Here is a 22,613-nt window from a genome sequence, read left to right as displayed (position 1 = left end):
ATTTTTTACACCATTCTTAAGTCTCACAATAATTATATATATAAAATTAATTTCAAGATATAAGTTAAAACACATTGATATATCTACTTAATAATCATTAAACTAAAATATTTAAAATTATTATTAATTAATATTAGTCATAATATAATTGATTAAAATATTTATAGTTATTATATAATAAAAATTATAAAATATTAATAAAATGAGACAAATCAAAACAAATCTTTCTATAATTAAAAAAATGAAAATTAGATCTAAAGTGTGGTTTTAGGACAACCGAATTTTAAAAATTAATATAATACTTTGTTGAACTTTGTTTTAAGCATGCGAAGAAAAATGCTTTAATAATCAATTACTTATCTTCAGATATATTTTTTTAGTTGGAGACACACCAAAGGGGGTTCTTTTAGCTAAGAGCCAAGGTTTAAGGGGTATTCAGTTATGCCAAAATCTACTAGGGGCATGATCCCCACCTCAATCCTTATGGTGCTCTACAAATAAAATACATACATAATTATTAATTAAACAATGATATTACAAATTATTTTTAATTAACAATTTCATGGTCAAATATTTTAAATTGTGACTTGGACGTGTACCATTATTTTGGAGTAGTGGGCAATTTAATTTAAAATGCAATTTACAAGAAAATGAAAAAGGATACCTAAAAAATTGTCTGATAAATTGCAATTTGGTAATAGATTTGTGAAATCCATGTATAAGAGCCTAATTGTTTTGGTAAATCCAATAGCTGAAAATTAATTTTCACAATTTAAAAACTTAGAAATATGCATGTTCACAATAAGAAAAATCAATTATGAGATGACAAGAACTAATAAAGCATATCTAAGTGATAATATTTATATGTAAATATAAGAGTCCTATTTTTTTTCTCGTTAAATTAATAGCTGGTTGAGGCCAACACCCTTTATTGATATCCAAAAAAAATAAAAAATCCTATACATTGCATATTTATATCTGTAAGCGTAATTACACCCAAAAACTTAGTTATATAATGCCCCCATATTATCTAATTGCTGTCTATCTACCACAAATGGTGACCACACAGATTGGCAAAATGAAACTTATAGTACTGTATAATGAAACTTATAGTACTGTATATCTAGTAGGTAGAAGGTGAGCATCTATAAAATGATGCCCACAAAAGACCAAAAGAAAAACTATGTATGCTCGATGACCACCAACATATCAATCATCCATAGAAATTTAAAACACTGATTTCTTCCAATGCCTCACTTCACTTCCTCTTCCTTCTTTTGAACTCCACATGAACCGAGCATTCCTCTCCACACTGCTCCATCCCTGGGGAGCTAAGCTCACCCAAATCCTTCGCTAGCTGCATTTCTCCAATGTCTCTGCCATAATTATCTCCCTCATTCACATCTTCAAGCCTCTCAGCCCTCAACTATTTTTTTTTTTTTTTTGTATACATGCATAGATAAATAGATTGATTTGCGTTGCAAACGGTCTTCCCAACAATGCATACACCCCACAATGTGTATCCTAACACTTGAACTGTAAGAGTGAGGAAACACTTATAAACCTCACCGTCATGAATGTGCCTGCCCTTCCAAAAATCTACTACAACCACCTTGATGACAACATCTTGAGTATCCTCATAATGGAGCTGGAAAAGATAGGCTATTTGTTCCTCTAGGGTCTCACTCACACATTTGCATCTCACCTCAAAGCTATTGGCCATTGCATGGAACTGTCTCTTGGTAGGAAATTAGAAAGATAAATTCCAATACCCCAAATTTGGGTCAGCTTGAGACATCTGTCTTACTAATCTCTAATGCTTTTGACAGAATGTGAAAGATTCATCTCAATATATTGCCTCATTTGTTCTCAAAAAGTCTTATCTTTATGGCCTATATTGTCTTTAGCTATAGATGGTTTTAGATTATCGATAGTTGCTTCTTGGCTACAACACCATGTTGCCCCTTAAGTTGTCCTTGATGACAAAAAGGGATTTGTTATTAGCAACTTTTATGTCATGGCTCATTGACAATCTATTGTGTGCAAAGCATTCTATACTTTCAGATGTACAAATTGACAGGTTGAAAGGTGTACATATGATTCATCTACAGTTTGTCATTATCATGATGATTCACTTTACATATGATATATCTTGTTTTAAATCAATGTGTATGGAAACATGGTTGATCTATTCATATGGCAATGATACATGGTTTGGGCATAGTCATTCTTAATAGCACTTTGAGTGCTTGGCATACATTGGATCTGTATGTGGGAAAAGCGGTTCAATGAAACTTAATTATGTGAAAATATTTCAAAGGACTTGTCCACACACCCATGAGACTCTTGGTGCAAGTTATGGAGTCATGAGGAATGAATCAACTTCCCAAGATGGGTTCCATGGTTCTTTATCTCACAAGGTCCCTCAAGCCAATGCCTTTGCTCTCAGATCATTGAGCAAAGTGACTTAGGGATGAAGAATGCAAGAACAAGGGATGCTTTAGATTAATTTTAACATGAATGCATCCTATTTATGCATGATTCTACAAATGAGTTAAACTAGATGATAAGATGACAAGGTTATCAATAATACCATCCTAACATAATATACTAGTTAATGATTTAAGCTAATGATAATAGAAATACTCTAAAATGCTTATTAGATTGATTCCTATTACAAAGAGAGGCTAGATGTATGCTAAAATTGAGTATAATTGTGATGCTTAAAAACTTGGATCTATTGAAATGGAGGAATGAGATCTCTATTTATAGGGAAAATAGGGCAATGGATGGTCAAGATTGTAGGAGTTTATCAAGGGTCAGGATTGAAAGTTGTCAATCCATGTTTACAATTCTCACCAATGAAATGGTGACAATTGTCAACACAAGACTGCTTGAGAGGATAAGTAAGAAGCATTAAATGCTTGAGAAGACCTCATGGTTACCTTAGAAGGTAAGGGTTAAGGTTAGGTTAGGGTTATCCAAGCTTTTACCCAAGGGGTAAACTCTTGTGCAAAGGTTAAAGGGATAACCATGGTCAAAGCAATGAATGCTTGATGAGACCCTTGGGTTAGAAGAGGGTTGGGTGAGTCAAATAGTCTCTAACCATGCCACTAAGGGTTAGTTAACCATTAATGGTTTGAAGACTTTGGGGACAAATTTGTAAGTCCTTCCAAATTTGGGGGTTTTCAACAAGTTAGCTTGTTGAAGGTATAAAGGCTTTAATGCCTTTTGAAGACTTTACTCCAAATTTGAGAAGTGACCTCCTCAAATTTAGGAAAAGGGGATAATTGATGGGTTTAGGCTAATTGATTATGATTAGATAGGTTCTAGAAGAATTTAGGAAGAGGGTTAGGATGCAAGTGGGAGATGTAGGAAAATGCAAGTGGATGAGAGATAATAGGATTTATTTAAAATAAATTATTTTATTTCAATTTGGTTGCAAATTGGGGATTTAACTAAATTAGATTTATTTAATTGTGGTGAACTATTTAATTAAATGTAAATTTAATTAAAAAGTAGAGAGAAGGGATTTAATTAAATAAAATGATTGATTCAATTAATTGATATAAAGGACTTAAGTGAATTTAAATAAATAAATTGAATAATTTATTTAATTAAATAGAAGAATGTGGATGATTTAATTAAATTAGATTTAACTAAATAGAGGAATGAGAATAAAATGAACATTAAATATTTATTTGGGAATATGGTCATTTTTATACGTCTACATGTTCATTGGCATCTACTTGGTTTCATAATGGATTCATAAGCATTTGTAAGTGCTTGGCATGGTTACACTCTACAGTGCAAAGTTGACTTGTTTATGCACTTAGCTCTTGGCATTGGTCATATTTCATTTAGCACATAGTGCTAATGGCATTCTTTATTTTTCATAATTGATACTAAAAGTTTTTTTTATTAAAAGCACTTTAATTAGTGCTATCGACATTTGTCTTTGGCCTTGGTTTATAAAACACTTATTATAGTGCTAGTGACATATCATTTTGATTGCAAAGGTTCTCAAAGCACTTGGTATAGTGTTGTCGACACTATGATATATTTATGTGGGCTTGAGCTTCATTATTTATATTATATAGTCATCGGTGACATGGATGACTTGGATGTGATTTGGCATTCAGTGTATGGCAGATTTGAATGATTATTGGTACTCAATTTGTGAACTCCAAATGTTTGTAAATTATTGTTTTTAGGGCTCGCATAAACACAGATTACAAAGGAAAAGAAAGACATTTTGTGTTTTATCTTTCAAACCCTAGTTCATACTGTCGCTATAGATTTTTGTTTTGGTAGTTACAGAGGTACTTTGGCTTCGTATCTTGACATGGGTTTCACTTATGGTATTCTCCGATTTTTTCTGGTTCCATTGGTGGTTTGTTTGGCCAAGATTATTTGGATTTCCTGCATATTTTCGGCATTGTCTCCACAAGTAAAATCTTTGAGCTACAGGTAAAACGTTCTAATTTTTTCCATTCTTTTCAAGGTAAACTGAAATACCAGAAATCGTAGGTTGCATTTTTGAAAATGAAATGTGTTAAGGTTTTATTCTCAAATGGAAAAAGAAAAATAAAGTTCTTTTATTTTTCAAAAAATATGAAAGGGGGTTTCAGTTTAAATTTCAGAAAATGGAATTTCTCAAGGGTTTTTTTCAATTGCTTATTTGAAATACATTTTAGTTTTCTGAAATTCAAAGGTTCAATTGAGTAAAAGAGAAAGTCTTCGGTTGATTTTTTAGTTTTATGTTCAAACCCTAGTTAGGGTTTCGTAACCCTATACGAGGGTTACACATGAAGACAATTTTTTAAAGACTTCTCAATCATTTTTAAGGACATTTTTTTTATGAAAGGTGATACAATTTTACAAAAGAAAACACAGAGCATTGATAATATTATCAGAGACATTTTTGAGAGAAAAGTGCTTTGATTGAAATATCATTGAAAAGGGTTTTGTTTTACTCTGATCTTATACAGAGTATTTGTGAAAAGATATTACTATTCTCTGCTTGTCAGACAAAGTTTTTAAAAGGTTATATTGAAGATCTTTTGTAGTTAAGATTTTGCACATATTGTTGTATCAAACTCATTTCAATTAGTGATAATCTTGTGATTGTAAATAATAATGCAATTATAAGGTTACCAGTGATTGTAACTTGAGATGTTTCTTAGCATTATATGAGACACAAGGGTTGGTGCTCCTTAAAGTTTAAGACTTCTAAATTCAGTGTACAGAGTTGGTGCTCTTTGAGATAATAAAAGGAAATTTTATTGAGTGGGTTTGCTACCCCAAGGGGATTTTCCACTCATGGAAATATTTGTGTCATATGTTAAATGTTTTGCTCTGCCTCACTAGAATGCTCTGATACTTTCATCTCTGTCATATTCATGAGTTCTATTATTTACATTTCATTTGTCATCTTGATTCAAAGCATGTCATGTTAATTGTCTTATTCAAGGTGCAAAATTGTTCATTGTTACAAATTTCAATGATGCAATACATTTGATGGTCAAATCTGTTCATGCAAAAGTCAGTTTTAGTTACAAGAATTAAAATATTATTCAATTTGTTTATATTGAATGGTCAAAATCACACGCTTTAATAAGGTTTAATCATTCACTAAGTTCAAGTGTGAAAAGTTTTTTTTTAATTTGTGCAAGTTGGGTCAAAATTACTATTGACTCTAATTCACCTCCCCTCTCAGAGTCAATCCACTTCTAACAAGTGGTAACAAAGCACAGGGTCCCTCCTTTTAGGTCTTTCCTAGGGATCGATTCTAGTCTTTGAAAGTTCATATGGCTCAATCACAAGAAGGTGCTTCACTTTCTAGAGCTTCTCTCTTTGATGGCACAAATTAAGTGTTATGGAAGATTAGGATGGAAACTTACTTGGTTTCTATTGATCTTAATGTGTGGAACATTGTGACCACAAATTATGTTGTTCCTACTACTATTTCCATAGATCCTGATGTAAAGACACAATATGAATTAAATGCCAGAGATAAGCATGCTCTCTTGTGTGGTCTCACAAAGGATGTCTTTATCAAAGTCATGCATTATTCATCTGCTCATGAGATATGGAACAAACTCAAAACTATTTATCAAGGAGATGCAAAGGTCAAAGAATCTAAAATTCTCACACTCAAAAATCAATTTGAGTCTTTGAGAATGAAAGTAGATGAGACTATTGCAAACTATTTTCTCAAGATTGATGAAGTTGTAAACTCAAGAAGGGCTCTTGGTGAAACTATTGATGAAAAAGATGTTGTAAGAAAGGTCATTAGAACTTTGTTGCCCAAATTTGAAACTAAGGTTTCAACCTTAGAAGAAAAGAAGATTTTTTCTACTATGTCTCTTGATAACCTACAAAGCATACTTATAGCCTATGAAATGAGGATTGGCAACAATCCTTCCACTTCTAAAGAGACTGCTTTCAAAGTAGAAAAGAAAGAAGAACCTGATAGTGAATCTAAACTCTCAAATGCTATTGAAGCATTGCTTGTTAAGAAACTGAAAAAGAAATATAAGAGCAAATTACCCTTCAAATGCTTTAATTGTGGCAAAGCTGGGCACTTTGCTACTCAATGTCCTCTAAGTGATCAAAATAATGAAGAGGAAAAACCAGAAAAAGTTTACAAAAAGAAAATATGGAACCCTAAAAACAAATTCAATACTTTTAAGAAAAAGAAGAGTCTCTTTACAAAAGAAGACTTCGAGGATGAATCAGATGACTCACCTTGTGAAGGTGATGAGACACTATTCATGGCAGAAATAGAATCTTCTTCAACGAAAGCTATGACTAACAAACTTGAAAAACAATCTGATTTAGATCAAAGTGAAATTGATCTTGAGGGAGAGTTACTTTGTGCTCTCAAAGAAATAAAGAGACTGAAAAAGCTAGTAGCTTCCCATGAAAGCTCAAATCAAATTTTACAAGTTGAGCTAAATAACTCAAATCTAGCTGTTGAAAAACTGAAGTCTCTTCTTGAAGACAAAGAAAAGAAAATTGAAGTCGTAGAACAAAAAACAATAAATCTGCAAAAGCAAATTGAACAGTATGAAAGTACAATGCATTTAAATGATATATTGAGCAAGCAAAAACAACACAAGAATTTGACTGGTGTAGGATTTGAAAAGGCCGAATCATCAAAACATACTAGTAACCCCGCAAACAGAAAGCAATTTCAAGCTTACAACATAATGACGCCATTTAGATTCAGGTTCTTTCATGGCTATTGCTTTTATTGCAATAAGTTTGGCCATAAGTTTAACACTTATAGAATTTTGTTACATAGAACTCCTATGTTTGGACACAAACAAGCCTATGGCTTTCCAAACACAGTGAAGTGTATCAAGTGTAACACCTTTGGACATACCTCTACTCAGTACAAATCAAAGGCAATTATTGATAAGGTGTGAAAACCTAAGTTTGTACCTAGCACAAAGCAATCAATGTTAGTGCAAACTACACTTCTTTCAAATAAGAAATCAATGTGGGTGTTGGATAGTGGATGTTTACACCATATGACAGGAGATAGAGATAAGTTTCTTCATCTAGAAGATTTTGATGGTGGTTTTATAAGATTTGGTGACAATTTAGGAGCTTATGTAAGAGGTAAAGGTACATTACTTCTAGATGATGATACTCCAATCCATGATGTTTATTTTGTTGAAGGCTTAAAACACAACCTGCTAAGTGTTAGTCAAATTTGTGACAATGGTTATAATGTATTCTTTAGTTCTCAAAGTTGTGCTATTAAAAATAAATTTGGTAAAACAATTGTTGCTGGTTTGAGAATAGTTGGTAATGTTTACAACTTACTTGATTCAATCGATTATGAAAATAATGAAGGCATGTGTCTTATGGGTCAAATAGAAGAAAATTGGTTATGGCATAAACACTTGGGACATGTAAACTTTGACAACCTGGTTCAAAGCAACAAGAATCATAATGTCAGAGGTTTACCTATCTTGAGTAAACCATTAAACTCTGTGTGTAAAGAGTGTCTGAAAGATAAACAGACAAAAGTGTCTTTCAAATCTAAAGAACACTCTTCCACTAGACCATTACAACTTGTGCATACAGATTTATGTGGTCCTACAAGGACACAATCTATAAATGTGAAAAATACTTTATGCTCTTTGTTGATGAATATACTAGAATGGTATGGGTCACTTTTCTCAAACACAAATCTAAAGCATTTGAAAAATTTAAGATTTTTAGAAAGATGGTTGAACGAGAGTCTGATTTAAAATTAAAATGCTTAAGATCAGATTAGGGTGGTGAGTTTACATCACAAGAATTTATTGACTATTGTGAAAAACATGGCATTAAAAGACAATATGCTGGTGTCCGAACGTCTTAGCAGAATGGGGTGATTGAAAGAAAGAATAGAACTTTTAAAGAGATGGCTCGCACAATGCTCAATGAGGCAAATCTGCCAGACATGTATTCTGAACCATGTGCAAATCAGGGTAAAATCCACCTTTACACCTTATGATCTTTGGTATGGTAAGGCTGCCTCTATTAAATATTTCAAGATTTTTGGCTACAAATGCTATATTAAGAGAGATGAAGAAAATGTAAGAAGCTTTGATACTAAAACTGATGAGGGTATCATTCTTGGATACTCCACTCATAGCAAAGCTTATAGATGTTTCAATAATAGGTTGAATAAAATTGTTTAAATAATTAATGTGAGATTTGATGAGCAGTTGCTTCTAGGTGATAATTTGCAGGATGTTGAGGATGATACTTCAATAAGACTTGACAAATCTCCTAAATTTGCAGAAGCTGAAGCAACAAATGAGGAGAGTGAATCAAGTCCTAAAACAAATGAGGAGAGTGAACCAAGTCCTAAAACAAGAACTCCTCTATATACACCCTCCAGGATCATTGCCAAAAGACATCCTCAAAGTCAGATTATTGGTGACAAAGATATAGGAATCTTGACTTGAAGAAGAGAAAAAGCTGATGAACATTCTCAAATGGCTAAGCATTATTGTTTGGTAATTGATTTTGAACCTAAAATTGTTTCTGATGCTTTAATTGATGAATGCTGGTTAAATTCTATGAAAGAAGAAATCAACCAAATAGAAAATAATCAGACTTGGGAATTAGTACCTAGACCTGATAATAAAAATGTGATAGGTGGCAAATGGGTGTTTAGGAACAAGCTTGATGAATCTGGAAATGTTGTTAGGAATAAGGCACGTTTTGTTTGCAAAGGCTATTCACAACAAGAAGGTGTAGACTTTGGTGAAACATACGCACCTGTAGATAGATTAGAGTCAATTAGAGTCTTTCTAGCTTATTCTTGCTACATTTTTTTAAAAGTTTACCAAATAGATGTCAAAACTGCTTTTCTCAATGGCTATCTTGATGAAGAAGTATATATGGAACAACCAGAAGGATTTGTTTCTGCAGATAAACTAGATCATGTTTACAAGTTGAAAAAGGCTCTTTATGGCCTTAAACAAGCTCCAAGAGCTTGGCACTCCAGATTGGATGCTCACCTTACAACAAATGGATTCACTAGAGGTGGAGTGGACAACAACTTGTATGTCAAGGTTGAAGGTAATGACATTCCTAGTTGTTGAAGTATATGTAGATGACATTATCTTTGGCTACAATAATGATTCCTTGTCTAAAAAGTTCTCTAAAATCATGGAATCTGAATTTGAAATGTCCATGTTGGGCGAATTAACCTTTTTCCTTGGCCTTCAAGTAATGCAACTTGAACAAGGCATTTTCTGTCACAAACTAAATATGCAAAATAAATGCTTAAAAAATTTAACATGACAAATTGCAAACCAGTTAGCACTCCAATGGAGACTGGGTGCAAATTGACTAAATCTGATGACTCACCTGAGGTAAATCAATCAAAGTATAGGTCAATAATAGGTAGTTTTCTATATTTGACTGCATCTAGACCTAATTTGATGTATATAGTATGTTTGGTTTCATGTTTTCAATTTGCACCTAAACAATCTCATTTGAATGCTGTGAAAATAATTTTCAAGTACATTCAGGGCACTTTAGACTATGGTTTATGGTATCCTCGGAATAATGATTTCACTCTTGTTGGTTTCACTGATGATGACTAGGCTGGTTGTATGGATGATAAAAAAAGCACTAGTGGTGCTGCTTTCTTCCTAGGAGATTGTCTTGTTTCTTGGCACAACAAAAATCAAGAATGTGTCACTCTATCCACTACATAATCTGGATATATTGCAGCAACAACTTGATGTACCCAGTTAATATGGATGTCTTATCAACTTACTGATATGGATATTACAGTTGACAAGCCCATTTTTATTTTATGTGATAATACTAGTGCCATAAATCTTTCTAAGAATCCTGTTATGCACTCTCGCACTAAATAGGTAGCAATAAAATCACATTTTTCTATGAGAACAAGTGTTAGCTAATGAATTTCAAGTTTTGTATGTACCTTCCCAGGTGCAAGTGGTTGAAATCTTTAATAAGGATTTATCCAAAGAAGTATTTGAAAAGTTCAGGAAAAGGTTGGGAGTCATCTCTCAATCTAATCTTGCCTAAAACCCTGAACATGTTGAGGGGGAGCATAAATCTCCACAAGTAACACTTTGCTGCTTTGCCCTTTGTCCTTGAGACAACAAGGGGGAGAAAGCATCATTAACACACATTTTCTAATATTATTGGTGATTTGGCATTGACATGATTGTTTTGATAGTGTTTCAGACTATTTTTGATAGTGGTTCAGTGGCAGTTTTTGACAGTGGTTCAATGGCATTGTTATTTTGTGACAGTGATTTTGGTATTTCTGTTACATTCATTTCAACAGGTTCATATACATGCCTGACATGTTTCGGTGGTGATTTTGGCATACAGGTCAATGATGGCATGATTTTTGCCATCAAGGATAAAGGGGGAGTTTGTTTCCCCTTAAGTTGTCCTTGATGACAAAAAGGGATTTGTTATTAGCAGCTTTTATGTCATGGCTTATTGACAATCTGTTGTGTGTAGAGCATTCTATACTTTCAGGTGTACATATTAACAAGTTGAAAGGTATACATATGATTCATCTATAGTTTGTCATTATCATGATGATTCACTTTACATATGACATATCTTGTTTTAAATCAATGTGTATAGAAACATGTTTTATCTATTCATATGGCAATGATACATGATTTGGGAATAGTCATTCTTAATAGCACTTTGAGTGCTTGGCATACATTGGTTCGTTGACATCTACTTGGTTTCATAATGGATTCATAAGCACTTGTAAGCGCTTGGCATGGTTACACTCTATAGTGAAAATTTGACTTGTTTATGCACTTAGCTCTTGACATTGGTCATATTTCATATAACACATAGTGCTAATGGCATTCTTTATTTTTCATAGCCAATACTAAAAGTTTTTTTATTAAAAGCACTTTAATTAGTGCTATCGGCATTTGTCTTTGGCCTTGGTTTATAAAGCACTTATTATAGTGCTATTGACATATCATTTTGATTGCAAAGGTTCTCAAAGCACTTGGTATAGTGCTGTCGACATTATTATATATTTCTGTGGGCCGGAGCTTCATTATTTATATTATATAGTCATCGGTGACATGGATGACTTGGATGTGATTTGGCATTCAGTGTGTGGTGGATTTGAATGATTATTGGTACTCAATATGTGAAATCCAAATGTTTATAAAGTATTATTTTTAGGGCTCACATAAACACAGATTACAACGGAAAATAAAGACATTTTGTGTTTTGTCTTTCAAACGCTAATTCATACCGCCGCTATGGATTTTTGTTTTGGTAGTTATAGAGGTACTTTGGCTTCGTATCTTGACATGGGTTTCACTTATGGTATTCTCCTATTTTTGGTGGTTCCATTGGTGGTTTGTTTGGTCAAGATTACTGGGATTTCCTGCATATTTTTCAGCATTGTCTCCACAAGTAAAATCTTTGAGCTACAGGTAAAGAGTGTGTGCACAAAGATGATGGTCAGAAAAGTGGACACCACCAAAAAAAAACTTGGAAAAACAAGTAGCGCATACGCGGTTTTAAAATTTGAAATTCCTGTGTACGCGCTTAGGTTTGTTCTTCCCGAGCCTAGAAAAGGTAGCGCGTATGCGCTGCTTTTAGGAAAATGAGCACGTACGTGCTACACCTAGGAAAATGAGCGTGTACATGCTGCTCATAGGAAAATGAGTGCGTACGTAGTGCCTGGTAAAAAAAGTTTTAAAAAAAAAACTGGGTCTCATTTACCCACGAATCGCGTTTTTAACTTCGTTTTTTCCCCATTTCCTCTCCTAAACCGTGAACAAGGTGCTAGATTTGTCCTCCAGGATATGGATCAAGGTTATTTTTTGTTTATTTTTGTCTTTCTTTCTGGTTTATGCAATTTGTTTTACATTTTGAATTTAATTTCATTAATTTTGATTAGGTTTTTTCATTTTTTGTTTCAAAAACTAGATTCTTCTAATCCAGAACAAGAACAACCAAATGCACCTCCTAAAAACCCACAAGAACAACCAAATGCACCTCCTGAAAACCCACAAGAACAAACCCCAATTCCTCCTTTTGACCGCACAGCCGAAACAAAGGAAGAATTAATTAATTAGTTAGGACAAAATAAGTTTAAAATCAATAGACTGATTGTAAAATTGAAAACTTCTGAAATTGACAATCATCAATCTCTCCCCACTAGCCTAGAAACATTAGCTAGTGGTGCCATAGTTGTTTCCACAGAAATTACCAAATGGGGAAGCTTTAGGGATAGGTGTCATCAATTCTATGCCAATGGGCTATCATACGATGGAGTAAAAAACAAAAATATTTCTAAACAACAAATATGTGCCCTTTTTGTTGATCCCAAAACTGGTCAGTCATTACCTCTTAATGCAAAGAGGTTTCTCATACATTGGTGTACCAATGCACAGATGAAGAATCTTTTTTGGCAGAGGTGGTGGATGGTCTTTGATGATCCACCTTGTAATAATTATGAGGTGCCATTATATTTTTTGAGAAAAATATATTGTGAGTTTGTGCTCAATGTGCGACCAAACTATTTTGACATGAGAGAGTTTCATGGTAGAGGTGGTGACTCTACCCAAGATAGACCTGGAGCCCGTAGGCGATTAGCCGTGGAGAGTCACTGCCCCCTAGCACCCAAATCCAAGGTGCACTAGGCTGTTCCATTAGAGTTGAAAGAGTCGATGGAGCTACAGACTCTTTAGGTGGCCACAACATTGACTGGTGCCATCATCCAGCATGGGACGTCATTAGCACACCCTATTGTATTGGATGATGAGCCGTTAGAGGGTGACAAAGAGCCTATCGAGCATATGTGTGTTAGTTGCTCGAGGATAGATGATGCAACTGGTGCAGATGGATACTCATATCATCTGTGCATGATTTGCGGTTGTAGATGTCAGGCTCACACGATTGAGGATGTCGCGCTGACAGATGAGTTGATGGACATGGTGTTTGCCCATGAGCCACAGACACATGTGTGTTGATTTGAATTCATAACATTTTATTTATCAGTCACTTTAAATTTGTAATTACATAAATGAATTTTCATTTATACATCAATTTAAATTGAGACAATAATATGTATTTCAGGATGCAACAATGGTATCCCATACACCTCCCCCGGTTACTATAGCTGCAACTTCGATGCTTGAGGTATAAATTTTATAACATGTTAAAATAGAATAGTACACTTTGAATTCAAAAAAATACAAGATATACTAACTATCTTTAATGCTTCGTCCAATTTTTGGTTTGTAGGTGTTGATAGGGGACGAAATGTCTCAGATTGATGACATCACGCTCTCAGCGATCGATTTTGGCCTACAAGGCTATATGGTATCATATTTTGTACAACTCTTTTTATGTATTATTTTGATGGAATATGCAAGTCATTTCATTTTAGATTTTTAAAATTATGTTTAATTTATTATCTATACTAATATCTCATGTTAATTTTGTGTTTTTAGGGTACCCCCTCGGTGTCTAGGGCTCGTCCTAAGAAAAAGAATTCCTTGAAGACGCCAAAACGTGTGAAGAAGGTAATTGAACACATTTTTAGTTGTACAATTGTTTGAAAATGTTGAAATCAAGTATTTGTTGGGGTTTGTAGATTGATTAGTGTTTTTTGTCTATTTTACATGTACAATGACCATTGAGCTTTGTGGATATGTTGAATGCACCTGATTCGCCTGCGGATCAAGAGAGGGCAGAGGTATGTATCTCTACTTTCTTTTCTTGATTTCATGATTATATGCATGCGTACATGTGAACTTGTGATATATTATAATCTTATCATTTTTTCATACAGGAAATATCCATACCTATTTCATCAATGGCGAACCCTCCTCCTTGCACTAGAGAAGCATCTCAGGATCTGATACACTTTTGTTTGATATGTAAAATTAATATAATCTTTGTACATTTTTTGTATAGGTAATAGCGATAGTTTCTACATCGATGGTGAGCCATCCTCAGTCCATTGGAGAAGCATCTCAGGCACAGGTACGTCATTGTTCTCTATATTATAGCTTTTAAGTGTTTTTGATATATTTATGTTAGTACATTGTATTAATTGTACATTTAATCTACAATAGACTCCTTCGCGGTACGACCATAACGTGGATCCATTTAAGTATGTCTTCAAGAAAACTTCTAAGAGTGACAAGGAGAGGAGAGCGAAGACATTAGCTCCTGGATTAGCCAATGAGGTAATCTACATTTTAATTGCAAAGGAATTAAAGTTAAATGCATAGTTATGTTGTTAATTGTGAACTATTTTCTACAAAAGAATTCTAACTTGGCTTTTGAATTGTGGTTTTGCAGCCATCTACAGAGCCGCGTACTGCACCGAAGAGGCTTGATTTTGATGATCCACCACAAGTTTAGGATCATATAGTGTTAGTTTTGGTCATAGAATGACTAATACATGTAGATATATTTTGCATTTTTATTGTATATCGATTTGGACATGGCATATGCCACATTTTTGTAATACTTGTATTGACTTGGCAGACATGCCTTTTTATATATATATAAATATCGATATTCGATTCAATAAATGTGTAATGAGTTAATTATTTTGTATTCATTGTATTTTGTGGTTGTCCTTTTATAAATTTAAATGAATATTTGCATATGTAATCAACAATATGAATAAAAACAACAAAAATATATGATATAAAACATTGCAATCGTGGAATATGATTTGATAAAATTTCTAAAATGTTGAATTAACCCTACAAAACTCCTTGTATTCAGTTCATTATTGTGTATTCGCTATATTTGGTGGCTTCCCTTTTATAATTTTAAATGAATATTTGCATATGTAATTAACAATATGAATATAAACAACAAAAATCGACAATATGAATATAAACAACAATGTGTTTGGTGCGAGAGCACCCTCATGCTCGCAATGGTTAAATTTTGTTCATCGTGTGCACAAACCGACATCGTGAGCGTATTTGGGTGGGCAGGTTTATGCTAGGCATGCCCCTGTCATGCATCCCAAAGCGCTAGAACGTCGAGAGTCATACCGTATCGATGCAATCTCTCAAGTGCCCTGAGTCCAAAAAATTGTCAAAATTTGACGGACTGTTTCTTTCAATCCAGGACACATACAGTCGATCTATATGATCCCATGGGGTCACGTGAGGCTCCTCTAAAATGGGCTATCTTTATTTTTGACGACTTGAAACCATTTTAAATTAGTAGCATTTTTTCGCCTGCTCCAAAAACCATCAATTGCTTGCAAGGAAAAGTTGCAAGATTGGCTAGAGTTGATTCGGTTTGTCGTATGCACAAATCGACATTGCGAGCACATTCGGGTGGGAAGGTTTATGCTAGGCATGCCCCTGTCATGCATCCCAAAGCACCAGAACGTTGAGAGTCATACCCTATCGGTGCGATCTCTCAAGTGCCCTGAGTCGAAAAAATTGTCAAAATTTGACAGACTGTTTCTTCCAATCTAGGACACATATGATCAACCTGTTTGATCGCGTGGGGTCGCATGGGGCTTCTCTACAATGGCCTATCTCAGTTTTCGATGACTTAGAGCCATTTTCAATTAGTAGCATTTTTTTGCTTGCTCCAAAAACTGTCAGTTGCTTGCAAGGAAAAGTTGCAAGATTGGCTAGAATTGATTCGGTTCATCGTATGCACAAACTGATGTCGCAAGCGCATCTGGGTGGGCAGGTTTATACTAGGATTTCCCCTGTCGTGCATCCCAAAGCACCAGAACGTCGAGAGTCATACCCTACTGGTGCGATCTCTCAAGTGACTTGAGTCCAAAAAATTGTCAAAATTTGATGGACTGTTTCTTCCAATCTAGGATACATACGATTGATCTGTTTGATCCCGTAGGGTCATGTGAGGCTCCTCTACAATGGCCTATCTCGGTTTTCAATGACTCAGAGCCATTTTCAATTAGTAGCATTTTTTCGCTTGCTCCAAAAACCGTCAGTTGCTTGCAAGGAAAAGTTGCAAGATTGGCTAGAATCGATTCGGTTCATCATATGCACAAACTGACATCGCGAGCACATCCGAGTGGGCAGGTTTACGCTAGGAATGCCCCTATCGTGCATCCCAAATCACCAAAACGTCGAGAGTCATACCCTACTCGTGCGATATCTCAAGTGCCCTAAGTCTAAAAAATTGTCAAAATTTGACGGACTATTTCTTCCAATCCAGGACACATACGGTTGATCTGTTTGATCCTATGGGGTCACGTGAGGGTCCTCTACAATGGCCTATCTCTATTTTTGATGACTCGGAGCCATTTTGAATTAGTAACATTTTTTTGCTTGCTCCAAAAACTGACAGTTGCTTGCAAGGAAAAGTTGCAAGATTGGCTAGAATTGATTCGGTTTGTCGTATGCACAAATTGACGTTGTGAGCGCATTGGGTGGGAATTCCCTTATCATGCATCCCAAAGCACCAGAACATCGAGAGTCATACCCTACCGGTGTGATCTCTCAAGTGCCCTGAGTCCAAAAAATTGTCAAAATTTGACGGACCGTTTCTTCCAATCCAGGACACATACGATCGATCTGTTTGATCCCATGGGGTCACGTGAGGCTCCTCTACAATGGCCCATCTCATTTTTCGATGACTCAGAGCCATTTTCAATTAGTAGCATTTTTTTGCCTGCTCCAAAAATCGTCAGTTGCTTGCAAGGAAAAGTTGCAAGATTGGCTAGAATTGATTCGATTCGTCATATGCACAAACCGACGTCGTGAGCGCATCCGAGTGGGCAGGTTTATGCTAGGAATCCCCTTGTCATGCATCCCAAAGCACCAGAACATCGAGAGTCATACCCTACCGGTGCGATCTCTCAAGTGCCTTGAGTCCGAAAAATTGTCAAAATTTGACGGACTGTTTCTTCCAATCCAGGACACATATGATCAATTTGTTTGATCTCATGGGGTCGCGTGAGGCTCCTCTACAATGGCCTATCTTTGTTTTTGATGACTCGAAGTCATTTTCAATTAGTATCATTTTTTTGCCTGCTCCAAACACCGTCAGTTGCTTGCAAGGAAAAGTTGCAAGATTGGCTAGAATTGATTCGGTTCGTCGTATGCACAAAACGAAATTGTGAGCACGTCTGGGTGGGCAGGTTTATGCTAGGAATGCCCCTATCATGCATCCCAAAGCACCAAAACTTTGAGAGTCATACCCTACTGACACAATGTAGAAGTTGCTTGACAACTTTTTTGACAATTTTTTTGACAACAATGACAATTTTTGCTTAAATTGTATCTAGTCTCAATCTATGACCCCTATGACCCGATAATGAATCAAATAATTGTTACTACTTATCAAATTGCCATTAGTTTTATATACAAAGTCATTCTATATACTCTAGTTGGTTACCACTACCGAAATATTTAGTCAGTATGAACAGCCTAGTCGGTTACAGAAGGAAAACAGTCACAAAGCCTAGTATACACCGAGCTATCTACCGAGTGTTATTTCATGTCTACCGATCAGTAAAGATAATACACCGAGTTGATATACACCGAGTGAAATGTGTTACCAGATTCATTGAACCTAGACATACATATAAAAATGTGTTACAAGATCGAGGTACACAGAACCGTTATCACATTGGAAATTGCACATACAGATTTTGTATAATTTTGAGGTCATCTAACCAATGAAATATTTTGCATGGTTATTTATTCAAGAAATCATGTTTGTAAGATCGAAGCAATGAATCAGATCACCGACATAAGAAGTCTATTTATACAACATGACTTTAGGGTTAGAAACAAGGGTGTGAATGTGAGAAATGTGTGTGCATATGTGTATGAAGCAAGACTTATGTGATACATGAGAAATCATAGAGTATTATGACTGTTGCAGAGACACAGAGGTCACCGAGAAGGTTATCAGAGAACAGTCGAGGAACAGAGTAAACAGAAGGGTTTACCAAGTTACTTTATGAGTTACCGAGATATGCTATAGGCAAGGTAATCTTATTCAGAGCACATAGAATCTGCTTTAGCATTTCAGATGTAAAGTTGCAGATATTTGTAATGATTATATTGTAATATTTTGAAGTTGTAAGAGAAACTTTTAATAGGGTAAAAGACTCTAACCAAGTCTATAAATTGTAAATCCTTTAACCAGGTGCTACACTTATATAGTGTTGTATAAATCCTTTAGCAAGGTAGATCTAACTGATCTTAATACTCCTAACAGGGTAAGCTATCAGAAATAGCTAAATGTATCTCTAACTGAGCACTCTTTATTATTGTAGTAGTGAAGTTGTGGGTGCCATCCCCACCGAAGTTTTTCTCTCTAACCAAGAGTTTCTGTGTGACCAAAATATATGTGTTATGGAGTGAATCATGTATGAATGTTATCTGTTGATTATAGTTTTGTTTTATGTTACTGTACTATTCTGTTTATGCATAATAGTAAGGTTATTACATAAGAAAAGTTTTGGAGTACTGATTCACCCCTCCCCTCTCAGTACATTAGCTTTCCATATTGGGCCTAACAATTGGTATTAGAGCTTGAATCTTGGAAAAGGGTTTAACTACCTAAAGAGAAAGATCTTATCAATGGAAGGCTATAAACAATCTCGGAGGATTGTGTATCTACAAGAAGAGCTGGATAATGCAAATCAAGTGATTGCAGACATGCAAAGGCAAATGCAAAAATCTCTGAAAGTAAGGAGAAGATTATCTGATGACTTGTAGGATTCTCAAGAGTTAGTGGAACAAATCGAGACATCATCTGAGAATAGTATATCTGAAGAAACTGAAGAAATGATTGGAATGTTGAAAGAAAAGAACAAAGCATTGGCTGATCAACTAAAAGCAATGAAAAGAGAACATGAACATTTCAGTACATAGATGACTGAAAATCTAGATGCATTAAGGATAGCCGAGGATAAAGCAAGAGATCTACAAAGAGAGAAACAACAACTTGAAGTCTTAGTATCTGATAAGAATGATAAAATCATAAGGCTAACTAGTATTCAACAAAATCTGACAGATCAACTAGGTTATACACATCATGAAGCAAATCTAAAAGATGATGAGAATCAAGCATTGAAACTTGAAGTATCAAGGTTGAGCAATGAACTTGAAACATAGAAGAAATCCAAGGAAACATTGAAGAAGAGTTATGAAGCATCAAAGATGTTGGATGAGCAACTGAACACAAGACGACCCTACAAAGAAGGAGGACTCGGTTACAAAGGAAAAGACTCTACCGAGAAGGGAATCTGCACTACCGAGAGAGGAGAATCATCAAAACAAGCTGGAAAAAGGAATAACATAAAAAAGAAGAAGCCTATTTGCTACTACTGTGGAAATCAAGGTCATACTGCCACCATGTGTCAAATCAGAAAAGGTAAGCAACCAAATACCACTAAGACCAATGGTTATTGTTACAATTGCAATAAATATGGTCACACATCTAATCAATGTAGGACAAAGTCTGTTAACAATTATCAGAAGGCAAAATTCAAAGGGTTTTGTAAAAATTGCAATAGATATGGACATAGTACCGAGAAGTGTTGGTTTAAGCAAAAGAACCACATGTGGTCTGCACACCGAGCAAATACTAGAAGTTACCGAACTCACATAGATCCTTACTGACAATATTCTGCAGTACCATGGGATTACAATACAAGGATATGGTGTGAATGTTGTGGAAGATATGGACATATAAGTGCCAACTGCTTTATAAGGTTTGCAATGAATAACCGAAGATCATGGAGAAATCTTGGTATGGCATGTTTTCATTGTCACAAAGTTGGACACTTGGCTGGAGATTGCAAAGATCAACCTAGAGAAGACACTGAGGAAATAAAAGAGAAATTAAAGATGATTTGGAGAAAGAAGGAAATTGTGTCAAATAAAGAATGCATCTTACCTACCAAGTTAGGTGCTCCCACTCCAAATTAATCGGTAAAGGTATGAAGGGACTGCATTCTCACAAGGTTAAATCTTAAACAGTTCCTATTTTAGTATGTATTGAATTCAAAATCTGTATAGTAAGATGTAGTAGTAAGTTTGAAATTCGATCAAAGTCTTTTGGAGCACTTTACAGGAAAACTGTTAAGTCGGTGAATTCAGGAAGCTTGTCAAGTCGATATATGAAGGAAATCTGGTTACTCAGTTAAAGCGCAAAATAAAGGGAAAGAAAGTTAAGTGAACCAAGTGCATTTAATGTCTTCGACCTAACTTGCACGGAGCCCGATAAGGTAATTTTGAGTACTTAAAAGGTTTTTTGCGGTCAATTTCATTCACTAAGTTTTCAAGAAGTAGAGCAGAGCGAATCAAGGTGATTAAACCATCTTCAAAGCAAAATCTAAGGTATTTACATCGAATCTCATCACATTGCTAAGCTGGTTTACCAAACTCATTAAGTTGTTATTATCTGCTGAGTGTGAAGTGTCTGCCGTTTGTTAAGTTCTTAAACCCTAAGGTTCCTATGTCAATTTTTATCTAAAATCAAAATGGCATCTAAGATACAAGACCCCATTGTTGTCACAAATATAGAAAATCCCTCACTAAAATACTCTTTGACTCCCAAAATTGCATCTGGATCAGATGACAAAACTACTTTTTCACTCATCCCGGATCGAGTCTTGTTAGTCGAGGATGTGAGATTCTTCACAAAATGCTGTGTTGAGGAACTCGGTCATGTTGAGATCAAAGATGCATATGATGAATTATGCACAGATGGTAAAATGGATAGCAAGTATGAGCATATCAAAATCAAGGGATTGACTGAAGCCTTAACCTATCCCCGTGTGTTCAAACCCCAGTGGGTCAAGTTTGTACTAAGCCAAGTGCATGATGATTTCATGTGGCTACAAGAGCAACCGTTTAAGATCACTAAAGAAATCATTCATCTGATCACCGGTTATCCTATCTATGATCATGCCCAAGCACAGAAAATGATATCATAGAAGGAATTGATCAGTTTGATTGGAGTTGAATTGGATTACAGAGGTCTGAAGTTGAACAATGTCACTGATCCTGAACTCAAATTTGCCATTAGAGTAATTGGTTATTGTTTCTTCCAATCGGTAAGGGAAAACAGTGTACCCTGTGCAGCAGTGGACTTAACATACAAAATTGTTAAGAAAGGCATGAAAATTGACTTGTGTGAAGTATTACTGAAGAACTTGTTTGAAAATCTGAACACAATCAGGAAGCCGAAGAAGAACAACTCGGCAAATACTCTAAAATTTGGATCACTACTTGAATGTATGTTTTTTTACTTTGAGAAGTTTTTTCCAATAGTTGGTAAAGTTGTTTGGGAACTACACCGACCAATCACCCATCAGATCAATGACTTCATCAAGAAGTTAGGTGATAACTTTAATGATATAATGGATGATTACTTCAGCAAGTTCCAAGAGAAAATGCATAACAGGTACCGGATTCCACCACAACTGGTAGAAAAATACAAAGATGAAATATGTTTTGAGGTCAACACCGATTACTGTTATATGAATGCTGTGGAACCGAGGACTCAATCTTTGTCACCTATGGGTTACGAGATTGATTTTGATATCACACAACAACAAATTGATGCCTATCTATCATTGCCAAGGCATACTATCGAGCTGAGGTATGGAACCTATGAAGAGGTGAAGGAGAAAGTAAAAATGAGCATTGTAGTACCTAAGGCTACAAGAAAAGCTACAAAGATGATTAAGGCATTAACTGAGAAATTTGGAGAAGAGTCTTCCTCCACACCTGTCAAAGGAGTTCTAGCCATCACCGAAGAGGAGACAGAAGCCCAAGAAGCAACCATAACACTTAGCATCGAATTGCCTAAGGGAAAAGTGTTGAAGAGAAATAAACATGACACTTCAATGGCCCTACCGACCCCTCCAACAAAGAGACCTAACACAAGGGCATCTGCTGCATCACCGAGTAAGAAACAAAAGACTATTGCCGTTCCTAAGGTAACTAGAACTTACATGAAATCTACTCGGAGACTCATTTTGCCAAAAGAGTCGAGTGATACAGAATCTGAAGATACAAATAAATTTCAGATTGTGAAAAGCAAGAAGGTAGATGTACATAGTGTAGAATTTTTTTGTA

At 35.1% G+C, this 22,613-nt stretch overlaps 1 long non-coding RNA gene across 1 annotated transcript; it reads left to right on the top strand.

The window, feature by feature from the left end:
* Window positions 1–14,441: 14,441 nt before the first annotated feature.
* On the top strand, window positions 14,442–14,967 carry LOC131859775 (uncharacterized). The gene is made up of 3 exons (XR_009359354.1): window positions 14,442–14,538; window positions 14,631–14,744; window positions 14,860–14,967. It is a non-coding gene; the product is annotated as an uncharacterized LOC131859775 (long non-coding RNA).
* The last annotated feature ends 7,646 nt before the right edge of the window (window positions 14,968–22,613 follow it).

Source organism: Cryptomeria japonica, chromosome 11 (assembly GCF_030272615.1).
Source record: "Cryptomeria japonica chromosome 11, Sugi_1.0, whole genome shotgun sequence".
NCBI lineage: Eukaryota > Viridiplantae > Streptophyta > Pinopsida > Cupressales > Cupressaceae > Cryptomeria > Cryptomeria japonica.
The sequence above is the reverse complement of the archived record's forward strand: the minus strand, read 5'-3'. Positions and strand labels throughout refer to the sequence as shown.